Genomic DNA, 13,791 nt, shown 5'->3' with positions numbered 1-13,791 from the left:
TTGTAACTAGTGAGTGACAAAGTGGCTTGTGATAAGTGTATCACAAGTTAGTTGAGTTGAAGTTTTTGTAATAGAGTCATTACAAAGTGGCTTGTAATAGAGTGTTTACAAGTTAGTGAAGTTAAAAGCCTACAAGTGTAGGTCATAGTTTTTGTCCCCTTGAGTGAGATTTTTCCACGTAAAAATCCCGTGTCTCATTTGCTTACTGTTTCATTAGTATTCTCAGTGGAAACTCATAGAGGATCAGGTACTCTATAGTTTGGTGGAATCATATAAACTAACAAAAAATAATTTCGCAACTATAACGTGATTAACAGAAGGAAAGGTTAGACCCTAGAGTAATAGAAATCAGTATGGAATGGTGAACAAGATAAACTAAAAATGAATTAGGGACTAGGTGATTTTATAATAGTCAGCATCATGAGAATTTTAGATTGCGTTCCGACGATAATAAAATGGACAACAGAAGAAGATCCATGATGAATTCAGAGAATGGTCACTCAGGAAGACGCTTCCCTAAAGCAAGCAATGTGAGCAAAGTTAAGCTTAAGGGACTGTATATGCCAGTTACACTAAGTGTCACCATCGCAAGTAAGAAATTTTTTATCCTTGGTATAGAAGGATTATCTCAAGGAGAGTAAGGGTTATTGATAATGTGAAAGGATGCCAAAGATGATGAGGAAAAACATCTATAGGCAATTCATCGTAGCTCCGACTCTTAGTACTCCCCTAAAGGGGGGAATATTGAATGGTGTGGCATTAAGTCAGAATTAAGTGGATTTAGTAACTACGGAATGATAAAGGAAGAATGCGATAAAAATAAGAAATGAATGAGATTTCACTTATTCAAATCCTACTGATATGCTATGATTCCAGAACATTATGCAAACACGATGTCAAGGAAAGGAAGTAAGGTTTCCTACCTGGGAGCTTATTGATAAATAAGGAACCTATCACGACCCGGATTTGTTGATACCCAATTTTTTCCTATGTATTTTATACTCAAAATACTTTCAAAATAGCATATGTATGCATATATAAGCATGCCCAAAGGCTTTGATATTTTTCCCAAATTTTTACAAATTTTTAAAAACCAATTTATGGCCTATTTTGCACTATAAAATCAAATAATTATTCCCAAAACCTGTCATTTTGCTGAATAATTTATTTGATTCTTACATTTACATCAAAATATAATTTACATGATTTTTGCATAATTTTACAAGTCCATTTGTTACTTTTAAACTAAAATTGCATGAAATTGCAATTTTAGCCTATTTCTAGATTTAATAGTAATTTTAATTACAAAATAAATACTAATATTTTTAAATTAATACTTACATATTTTTTACTAACCAAGTGCTTTTAATTTGATTTTTAACATATTTTACTATTTTTTAAAATTCAAAAGGGAAAAATGGCTATTTCAATTTTAGACTCAATTGCTTTCAATTATAGCCCAATTTGGACCCTTAATTAACTCCAATTTCAACCCCTTAATTGATGACCCAATTTTAATTTCAACCCGCCCCAAACCCGTTTGATCTAACCCGTCCGCTTCCCATTTTTTTAATCCTGGCCGTTGATTGTTTTAATCAACGACCCTCGTTCCTTCTTTCTTTTTTAATTCCACCCACACCCCTAACCCTAATTCATTATTCACAAACGGCCTCCCCCAAATTCCCTCGTCTCTCAAACTCTCTCTAAAGACCACTCGAAACCCTAGCCTTCTCCGCCGGTTTCCACCTTGTTTCACCGGAATCCATGGCGTCCCAAGCCCTGGGTAGCCTATACTCACCCTCATGTGCCCTCATACCCCTTTTACTTGAAGATTCAAGGTTCGAGCTTGAACGTATTCGCTCAGATCTCCGCCGATTCGAGTGTTACGGCCATCTCCGGCTCAACTCCGGCGTATCCTAGCCCTATGAGTCTATCTCTGACTCGTTCGACTCGGACCAGCCCTTTTCCAGGCCTTTCTCGCTTCTAGGGTTCTTCTGAAACCCTAGCCTTTTGAGGTTTTCCTATTTTCTCTAGATCCGTTCTAGATCCGTGTTAATTTTAAGGTTTTCAAACGATTCCTCTAAATGTCTTCTAAAACTTTGCTTTCAAAACTGTTCATCTTCTTCGACTTAGGGTTTTCTCTAATTTTACTTGTCCTACTGATATTCCTATGTGTTTTTACTGTATTTGCTCTACTGTGTTTTCATCTACCATGCTTTCTTCTACCATTGCTTTATGAATTCTTTTACAGTATTTTGTTCCCTTATTATGTTTTCCGAAAATGCTTAAGGTTTTAGTTCCTTTGGGTATTTTGAACTTACTTCGTTATTAATTTGCCTGATTTGTCTGCTTTCGTCTTTACACTTGATCAATGGCGGAAACCCTAGAATTTGGGGGTTTTCAGACCACTTGTGTGTGACTTGTTTGCTTCCCATGTCTGAACTAATTTGATTTCAAAACCCTAATTTCCGAACTCATCTTTGTTTCTCTATGTGATTCTGACTCTTGCTAAGCTTGGCAAGACCTTTTACATGATTTTTTTCATGCCATCTGATGATCCCCCTTACCTAATAATTCCATACTCACTGATTTGGTTGCATGACACTTTTCTCTGTTCTGAATCTAGCCTCGCATGTTCAAAACATATGCACTCTTTATATGTAGATTTTTCTTCTCAGAATAACCTTTGATTTGGGGATTGATTTCAGTCTGCCATTGTGTGAACTTGATTGATTCCTTCCTTGTCTAAATTGAACCTTCATATTCCATTATTTTCTGACTTGGTTCATTATTGATTTCGAATATTCGATTCCCTGATTTACTATGTATTAGTTGATTTACTTCTTGCCTTATTTACTTAAACCGTGTGTTTTCAAACTTTCCCTTATGTATTTACCCCTTATTTGCATGCTGAGCGTGATATGCTACTTGATTCCCTTTCTTTAAATAGCTTCTGCCCTTTTACCGTTCAAATTTGAACTCCTTAATTAAAGGAATTCCCCTCTATTGATTGTTTCTGATTGATACTTGATTATTTTCTTTTCTTGCTTACCTGCCTGGCTTCAAGTATAAATACATACTCTTCTCTTAACACAAACACAAACTTCTGAATTAAAATAAACTACTACTACTCTCTCTACTACTACTCTTTCTACTACTGCTCTCTCTCTACTACTAAGCACCCTGCTCATCTTCTCTTTGTTGCTGAAACATTCTTGAGTTCTCAGGTGCTTGCTAAAGGTTTTGAGTCTGCTCCTGCTGACTTTCTGGCTAATTACTTGCTTCTGTTTGTTCTGCTATTCTGAAATTTGCAACTGGTATGTCTTCCTAGTTAAATAACATCACCTACATTATGTATTTACTTCCCTCCTTCTATTGTGCATTCTCCATTACATACTCATCCTAGTCTGTCATGCTTTCTTTCATTATGTTCTGCACCTTTAAGGCTGTTACGCTTTCTTGCTTGCCTCATATTTTTGTAAACGCTTTCTTATGTGATTCCCTATCCCTTTGACCCCCTTTTTGTGTGTGAGTGCAATTCTGTGTCATGGTGGCATTCTATTATTGCCAACCATGGCTTAGAACCAGGTTCTCTTGAGCCTCTATTCAAATCAATTCCCATTCCTTTCTCCCCCTTTATGTGATGAGCCATGACTCAAGTCTGGTGGTGTCCTAATCACCATCCAAACCCAAGTCTGACTCTCTAAGAGTCTGCTCTTATTTGTTTGAATCTAAGCAAGGGGTCAGGGGTGTGCCAGTCTATACCATTGTTGGGTACGACCACTTGCTGTTGTGATTCTCCCTCACTTTGCACTTACTCCTAGTTCTTAAGTTCTGCCCTCCTTGGGTAAGCCATGCTTTGGGACCCTGGAGCTCCCTCTGAACTTGGATGCCCGAGGGCTGGCACTTTCACACTGCACTATTCTGTTACTAAATGGTTATTCAGAGTGTAAGCATTGCCTGGAGCTCTTAAGGCTCCTTGGAAGTTTGAAACACTCTGAGTAAGAGAAGGCCTTGGAATCTGGGATCCGGATTTGGTGAAACACATGTATTGGATATTGAGATTGAATTAGGCTGCTCGGATCTAGCTGTAGTCTGTGGTGTATTTTTGTTTACTTTCCTTCTTCTGGTTCTGTAATAATCTTGTAAAAAGAACTCGGGGAAAATATTAGTAAAGGGTGTGGGAGGGGTTTATATTTACTTGCATATGATAAAGGGTAGATACTATGCCTATAGGATCAATATTGTTGTTTAATCACTTAGATATCATGTCTATAGGTTAAACGTTTCAATCACCTAGAGACCACGTCTATAGGATTTTGCATTCCTTTCATTCAATGATATAGAAATCATGTCTATAAGATTTAATATCGCAAAATCAGTAGAAATCCTGCCTATAGGACCTACTCGTCAAATAACCCGTTGCATATAGAAATCATGCCTATAGGAAATGCATAAACGTTAGGCAAACTGTAGGGTAAGTTTTTTTAACAGTTTAATAATAATAAAAGCCAAGGTATAGATATCCTACCTATAGGGTTCAAACTCGCCTAATCTGTACAAGCAATAATCTAGAAATTGGCTTCAACGTTTTCAACAAACTCGTACCAATCTGTTTATTGCGAAACTCTTACAAGTCCGCAAAGTCCTTAAATTTTCTAAACTTGTATCTTTTTTTTTGCAGAAATGGTTTTCAACCTTCTGCCTGAATTCTCATTTCATGAAGCTACTATTTCGAAACAGTATTTAACGCACTCTTACTTTTAAGGTCTCTTCACTTTCGAAACCCTTCTTAATAACTCTACTGTATTTTTTACTTCTGATTTTAAAGCCATCTCTGAACTTCTGCAATTTTCAATCTGCTGTTTTAAACTCTTCTGCATTAGGTTCTTGATCGGTAACCTGTTTAAAAATACCTCAATTTCTGACAATTGGATCCGAGTTGCCTAATGCAGACCTTTTATCTAATTCTATGTGTTAAACTGATCCGTCCGCCGTTTAAGTTTTAATTAAAGACCAAACCAGTATATGCAAGATATGCTAAACTAATTGCTATGTGATTTATGGGGTTTGTATGAGCCTTTTGAGTATTTGTTTCCCATTTATATGCTATTTGTTTTGATTGACGCCTAGTATTTGTCCTTTTAAAACCCCATATATGCCTCTACCCCCTTTTTTTCTCTTTAGGATTAGAAGTCCTAATACCCCGGGACTAATAGGTTGGGGCGGGTACTAGCATGCAATAAGCAAAACGAGACTAATCACGTTTAAATACCTTAATGGGGTGGGAAGGGTAGAATATGGAGATGATGACGGTGCGCTAATATCTCGTGTGAGAATGATCGCTGGGTATTGCACCAAAGTGATCCATATTGTATTTAAACCTAGGACCCCTCTTCTCCTTCTTTAGTTATTGATGTTTTCTTAAATTAATGTTTTCTTCAACTAAGCTTTCTCTTTTTCAAAATCACTTGTGTCTTTCTTCTTTCAAAATTTTTTCAACTTGTTTATATTTTCTAATGTGCAAACTTTGCTTGTTTATTCCTACTCTTCTTAAAGTCACAACTAAGCACGACCGGGAACCACACTAGTGGATCTTGAGGGGTGCCTAACACCTTCCCCTTGAGATAATCTCAAGCCCTTACCCGAACTCTGGTTTATCTTTCAAAAATCTTCTCTTCTTTAAAAGTGTCCTAATGCACTATAATCATTAGGTAGTGACTCTTCAAATTCTATAACCCGATTCATCGAAAGGGGAATAAGAGTTGTTTTGTCCATAATATCGTAAACCCGATTTCGCCTTCCTTCAGGGAGGGAAAAAGGGGGCGTCGACAGCATGGAGACTCTGCTGGAGATTTCTTTAAGGCTTTTACCATTACGTGCTTCTATGACTTTATTGCTTCCTTTATTGCCTTTATTTCCTGCTTTTAATCATTTCTTCATGAATACTAACTTGGCTCTTCGTGTTTTCTTTTCCTTTTACTGCTTTACCGTTATCTCAATTCCGTTTTTATTTCCAAGCATTTATTATAATCTTTACTTTATGAACGTGAAAATACATGCAATTTGTTTCATTATTGTAACTGCATTCCTCAACATCATATTCTACTCGTGCAAAAACAAATCCTATAGAAACGCTTATAATGAGTGGTTGCGCCCTTCTGATATCATAACCCCTAAATGTGGCAAAGGCATATTTACGGTAAAACCAGTCGATCAACGGTGTAGTCGACGGTTCCGCGCCTTTCCCTCTTGAGTTGTCCGCTCAAGGGTACCTTGTCTAGCACTTCAAAAGTAGAAACCTTACTCCATTAAACTGTTCATGCATCATGGTCAAACTTAGCCGAGTCAGTTATGTTGTTCGTGTAATGACTCATTAAGATAGCCTAAACCGAAGTCCATCGGGTTTCCTCGAAACCCAAACGGACACCCCCACGTTATGTGTATTTATTTGAAGAACTAAATGCCCTTTTTGCTAATTATTGATTTAAATAGTCGAGTCTGGTAGGGGTTAAGGGCCTGACATTTTGTTTTGCAGAAAATGAGGCACGAAGTCCCCAGATTCGGTATGGTATCCAACATCCACCCAAGGTTGCTAAGCTGGTGGGAAGATCTTCATGGCAGTGATCAAACCCTCGTCCGCAAGTACTTAGGGAATTTGCCCTCACTTCTGGAAATCCAACCCAACAACAAGATCATTGAGGCTGCCACTTTGTTTTGGGATAGTGATCGATCAGTGTTCCATTTCGGAGACTTGGAAATGACCCCTCTTCTAGAAGAGATAAGGGGCCTAGCTGGTATCCCTTGGGAGGCTCCGGGTTTGCTTATGCCGGAGAATCGCAAAAGTAGAGGCTTTCTTAAGATGATGGGACTCAAGAAAAATCCTGACCTTTCTTGCTTGAAGGACTCTTACATACCATTCGACTTCTTATACGAGAGATATGGCCACAACAAGTCCTATCGCACCTACATGGACGAATTCGCCCTCACCTCTTTGGGACATATACATAGAAGGGTATTTGTATTCATGTTTTGCTTCTTGGGCATGATAATTTCCCTATGAAGAAGGCTAGGATCTATACTAGACTAGCCATGGTGACCAAGACCTTAATGGAGGGAATCGACGGGCGGTCTTTCAACATAGTACCTATGATCATCGCAGAAATCTATCGATCCTTGGGAAAGTGTCAGCAAGGGGCTTCACATTTCGAGGGTTGTAATCTGCTACTTCAACTATGGCTCATAGAACACCTCCAGAAAGGCGTCTACAGAAAAGAAATCATACGCAGGGATTGGGATGACCATATCGCTTTTCATCACCCAAAGCGAATAGACTTCATGCCCAACATGTTCGCTCAGCCAGAGGACGCTAGTGGATGGGTAGAGTTGTTCGAGAATCTAAAAGAAGAGCAAATTCAGTGGATGTTCGAGTGGTTCCCAACAGGGGAGTTCATTATCCGCTCTTGAGACGCACCATTACTCATACTCATTGGCTTGAGGGGAACTCATCCTTACGTCCCCCTCCGAGTCATGAGGCAAGCCGGAAGGAAACAAATTATACCCAGGATAGAGAAAATGAGTCATTTCAGGGCTGACTTTGAAGATGATGATAGCCCGCACAGGTGTCACGCTCAGCATATATGGCACTGCAAGCTCATTTTAGGGAAGGAGTCTATTGAACCAGACAGGTATCGTGCCGGGTGTGTGCCGCACTACACAGGTTGGTTGGAAGATGATCACATTGGCTTGGGTCACCCAGGGTTTGTCCATGGTCATAGGCTTATTGATGAAAAGACTGCATCAAAGGTTAAATACAATCAACTGCGCAAAAGGATACGGGAATGCGAGAACGAGCATCGGGAAATACAAGAAGCCCACGAGAAGATGATCAACGAGTGGAAGGATATGGATGTCAACGCCAACAACCGACTGGGGTATCTAGAACGAGGCTTAGTGGAATTGGAAGGTAAATTTCTGAAGAGATCGACGATTGTCAGAATACTGAGGGTAATGAAGGTGGGCACCTGGCCCGAGCTTACTTGTTGCTGAGACTGCGCGAGTTGGTGCAGCTGTACGAGGGAGGCGAGAATACCGAATCTGGGGAAGGTCCTTCTGGGACCAAGTAGTTAGGATTTTTTACTCTTCTGCTTTGTAATAAGGCCACTGGCCATTAGTGACATCTTTTATTATTCAGTTGTTTTTTTTGACTCGTCTTATTTTTTTATCAATAAAATGAAGCATTTAGCATTATAAGTTCTCCAAATTAATTTTTCGCTAGGCTTACCTCGGGCACAACGAGGCACCCAAATTAGGAAGCGATTTATATTCTTGCACAATGTGTTTAAATATTTCAATATTATTTATCAGAATCCGCACTAACATTTTACCTTTTTGTTTTTCTTTTATTTTATTCCCCTCCCCAAAGGTTAGTTCATGCATTCTGGCACCATTAGCATACTCAACAAGATCCAACGGTCCTCCACCTCCTCCTCCTCCAGGTCCTCCCAGAAACAGGAACAAGGGTAGAATGGAAGATACCGGTGCTAAAAAGGAAATCAGAGAGACTTCAATCACCAAGGAAACTACTGCTCATCTTGAGCAAACTTTGCTAAGGTTCCGGGAAGAGTTGGAACAAGTCCGGAACTTGACAAGTCTGTCAATCACTCTTGCTGCCGTTGATGCCAACAAATCACCGCCACCACCACCAGCCCAACCTGCTCATACCCGAGCCCGCAACGTATGCAACAGTACTCCCCCGCTCATCCCTGAGCCCCAGAACATCACAAAAGACCCTGACACTCCAATCTTTGTGGACACTATGCCACATTACAGTCAGCCAATCGCTAGTGCAATCGAGTCAGATGACAATAGCTCCCTCATTCAGAATTTGGCCGTTGAAGTCAAGAAGTTGACTAGCCGGGTCCAAGGTTTCGAAGGTAACAAAGGTGTTGAAAGGTTGAATTATGAAGATCTCTATGTCCAGCCAGATGTTGAGTTCCCGGAGGGGTACAAACCTCCCAAGTTCAAACTATTTGATGGAACAGGCGACCCCAGGATCCACCTGAGAATGTATTGTGACAAGTTGGTAGGAGTCGGAAGGGACGAGAAGATCCGCATGAAGCTGTTCATGAGGAGTTTGAAGGGTGATGCTTTATCCTGGTATATTAGCCAAGATGCGAAGAAATGGACTAGTTGGGTGAGCATGGCATCTGACTTTATAGATCGGTTTAGGTTCAACAATGAGAACGCACCCGATGTGTTCTATATCCAGAATCTGAAGAAGAAACCCGCAGAGACCTTTCACGAGTATGCTACGTGTTGGAGGTCAGAAGCTGCTAAGGTCAGACCGGCCTTGGAGGAAGAACAAATGAACAGGTTTTTCGTCCGTGCTCAGGATCCGCAGTATTACGAGAGGCTGATTCTAATAGAGGGCCAAAAGTTCTCCGACATCATCAAGTTGGGAGAAAGAATCGAAGAAGGCATCAAAAGTGGTATGGTCACTAACCTCGAGGCAGTGCAAGCTACCAACAAGGCTTTACAGTCTGGTGGCTCGTCAAAGAAAAAGGATGTGAATTCTGTAATGGCTGCGCAAAGGAGCAACTCCCCTATGAAGTACCAAACCTATCCCTCAGCTCCACTCACATATCAACCTACCCTAAATTACCAAGCACCATCACCCACTTGCCAAATGCCACCACCTGCTTACCAATCACCTCCACCACCTACGTATCAACCCACTTTACATAGATATTCCCAACCCACACCCGTATAGCAAGCATGTAACTCCTAACCTTCTCACTACCCATCACCTCCTACCTGCCAAAACTTCCCTCTACCTAGACCAAACTTCGACCGCAAACCTCCCAAACAATATACCGCCATTGCTGAACCAATTGACCAACTATATGAAAGACTCAAAGCAGTCGGTTATGTTACCCCTATCCCTTCCATAACTCCAAAAAATACCTCATAGTGGATCAACCCAAACAAGACTTGCACATACCATTCCGGGATGAAAGCCATACCATCGACGAGTGTCGCTCGTTGAAAGACAAGATTCAGAATCTGATTGACAACAAGATTATTATAGCAAAGGAGCCCACTCCTAATGTCCTCAACAACCCTCTGCCTGACCATAAGGGTGGAGGCATCCACATGATCGAGATCGAAGATGATTGGAACCCCAAGGGGTCAATCGGTTTGATAGTTGAAGGAGACGAGCCTAAGAAGCCAACAGTTACTCTCAATCCCATTGTTGTCCAGATTCAGCCCTCTGAGAGCGATGTGGTAAATGTGTCCGTACCACTCGAGTTTGAAGCACCTCTTGCAAAGGTGCCAAAACCAATTGAGGTTGAGTTCGGGGTTCCAAAGGCGCCTACACCATTTGAAGTTACTGTGTTACCTCCCAAGGCACCAACTCCAGTCTCCATGACAGATGTAACCCCGTTCAAGACAAATGCTATACCTTGGGATTACACCGCTGAGGCTAGAAGGAAGGGAAATACATATACTGGGGAAGCAATTGCCGCACAGGGCATAACCAGGATAGGCAGGGTATACACCCCGGAACACTTGGCTAAGTCCAGCAAGCAGGCCTCCGGGTGGGCTATTGAAACTGGACCCGATGACCTTTGGAGGAAGGTACAGGCCAAAGAGTACTCGGTCGTCGAGCAACTGAACAAAACGCCAGCACAAATTTCTATTCTGGCTCTTCTACAAAGCTCTGAGGCACATAAAAATGCCTTAATGAAAATACTGAGTGAAGCTTATGTTCCCAACTACATAACAGGAGGCGAAATAGCAAATATGGTGCGGCAGATACTGGAAAGCCATAAGATCACCTTCCATGAAGACGAATTAGCACCGGAAGGGATTGGTCACAACAAATCGTTGCACATCACCGCGCAATGCGAGGATCACTTTATCACCAGGATTCTAGTCGACGGAGGATCCAGCCTCAACATTTGTCCATTGGTAACTCTCAGGACATTGGGTAAGGGATTGCACGAGATCAAAGACGGGGCTATCAGTGTCAAAGATTTTGATGGATCTCAGAGGTCCACCATTGGAGAAATTATCTTATGCCTACAAATGGGACCCACCTGGTTTGATGTCGAGTTCCAAGTCATTGACGTACCAGCATCCTACAATTTGTTTCTAGGACGACCCTGGATCCATGCCGCTGGGGCTGTGGCGTCAACTTTGCATCGGGATATAAAATTTGAATGGAATCATCAGGAAGTAATCATCCATGGCGACGGTAGCAACCCTAAATATAGTCGCCAGGCCATCCCAATGATCGGGGGTAGAAGGAAAATCGGTGGAGAAACATACCATCACATCGAGCGGGTCAACACCATAGACAAAGACAAATGGTGGGATAACAAAATTGAGAGCATTCTGAATTGGAGTGGATACGAGCCCGAAAAGTGGCTTGGCAAGAATCTCTAGGGTATCACCAAGCCTATCCAGTTGAAGAAGCATGGAACTACTTTTGGCCTGGGTTATGAATACACTTGGGAGGAGTTCAATGACTGGTCGCCACCATGGCGCGGTCCTTACTCCCCGCTGTAGCACCATCTACCTCAGTTAGAGCAGACTTTTCAGCCAGCTGATGTCATATATGGATTAGAGGAAGATGAGACACTGGCAGCAATGAAGAACCTGTTTCTGGAGGATAATATGGATTACTGTGTTATCTTCGAGTAGGAAAGGGAGGAGGGCCTTTCCATTCAAGCTGTGAACCGAGGAGAACACCTCACCAATTGGTCAATTAGGACTACCAGTGCCCGGAGAGCCTCGGGGTAGCAAGGCTAAATGACGCATACGCATCGCACTTTACTTTTAGTTGATTTTACTTCTCCGCATTGTCTTTACTTTTGAAAAGAGCTCCGATGTTTTAAACGATTATGAAAAGCATTTTCCAAGTTTATCTTTATATTTCTCTCTCATTTATTTTCTCTACCATTTACTTTATTTTACACAGCATCACTATTACATATCTTGATGATGAACCAATGACTGTGACTTGTAACGAGACAGTGCGACAAACGGACATAGATTCAGAAGAGGACGAAATACCAGAAGAGGTTGTCAGGGAGGTCAAGAATTTTGAGAACAGGCCTAAGTCTAACTTAGACAAAACTGAGGTCATTAATTTGGGGGATGCAGAAAATGTCAAGGAAACACGTATCAGCGTACACTTGTCACCATCAAAAAAGGAAGAATACACAGAGTTTTTGAAAGAATATGAAGATATATTCGCTTGGTCGTATGATGATATGACCGGTCTCAGCACATCCATCGTGGCTCACAAGCTGCCGACAGATCCGGCATGCCCACCGGTCAAACAGAAACTCAAAAAATTCAAACCAGACATGAGTTTGAAAATCAAAGAAGAAGTCACCAAGCAAGTCAAAGCCAGGGTTCTCAGAGTAGTAGAGTATCCAACATGGTTAGCCAACGTTGTGACGGTACCAAAAAAGAATGGGAAGGTTAGAGTCTGTGTCGACTACCGGGATCTCAACCGGGCCAGTCCTAAGGATGATTTCCCTTTACCAAATATACACATACTGATTGATAACTACGCCAAACATGAGCTCCAGTCGTTCGTCGATTGTTTTGCTGGATACCACCAGATATGGATGGATGAAGAAGATGCAGAGAAAACGACATTCATCACGCTGTGGGGAATGTACTATTACAGAATGATGCCATTCGGTTTAAAGAATGCTGGTGCTACCTACATGAGAGCCATGAACACAATCTTTCATGATATGATACATAAAGAGATCGAGGTGTATGTGGACGACGTCATCATTAAATCCAGGAAAGCTGCAGATCACATGGGAGATTTGAGAAAATTCTTCAATAGACTGAGGAGATACAACTTGAAACTGAATCTCGCCAAGTGTGCATTCGGGGTCCCATCCGGAAAGTTATTGGGTTTCATTATGAGCCGCCGGGGAATAGAATTGGACCCGTCAAAGGTCAAAGCCATTCAAGAGTTGCCACCGCCAAAGAACAAGAAAGATGTAATGAGTTTTCTGGGAAGACTCAACTATATCAGCCGATTCATAGCTCAGTCCACTGTCATTTGTGAACCCATCTTCAAGATGCTAAAAAAGGATGCCGCCACTAAATGGACTGATGATTTTCAAAAGGCCTTCGACAGAATCAAGGAATACTTGTCGACACCACTAGTCTTGGTTCCACCCGAGCCAGGGAAACCCCTATTGCTTTATCTTGCAGTGTTGGATGGGGCATTTGGTTGTGTTTTGGGACAACATGACGAGACGGGAAGAAAGGAGCAAGCCATCTACTACCTCAGCAAGAAATTTGCCCCATACGAGGCTCGATATTCTCTTTTAGAACGCACTTGTTGTGCTCTAACCTGGGTGGCTCAGAAATTGAGGCACTATTTCTGTGCTTACACCACTTATCTCATATCCAAGATGGATCCATTGAAGTATATCTTTCAGAAGCCCATGCCTACTGGCAAGCTCGACAAGTGGAAAATACTGTTAAGTGAATTTGACATTGTTTATGTTACCCAGAAGGCGGTCAAAGGACAAGCCTTGGAAGATCACCTCACCGAGAATCCTATAGGAGGAGAATACGAACCTCTAAAGACGTATTTTCCTGATGAGGAGATAGACTTCATTGGAGAAGACATTGCAGAATCCTACGACGGCTGAAGGATGTTTTTCGACGGAGCCGCAAATTTCAAAGGAGTTGGTATAGGAGCGGTTTTGGTATCAAAAATCGGTCAGCATTACCCAGTATCTGCCA

This window comes from Nicotiana tabacum, chromosome 6, assembly GCF_000715075.1.
Source record: "Nicotiana tabacum cultivar K326 chromosome 6, ASM71507v2, whole genome shotgun sequence".
NCBI classification, from domain to species: domain Eukaryota; kingdom Viridiplantae; phylum Streptophyta; class Magnoliopsida; order Solanales; family Solanaceae; genus Nicotiana; species Nicotiana tabacum.
This window is presented reverse-complemented; position numbering follows the sequence as displayed.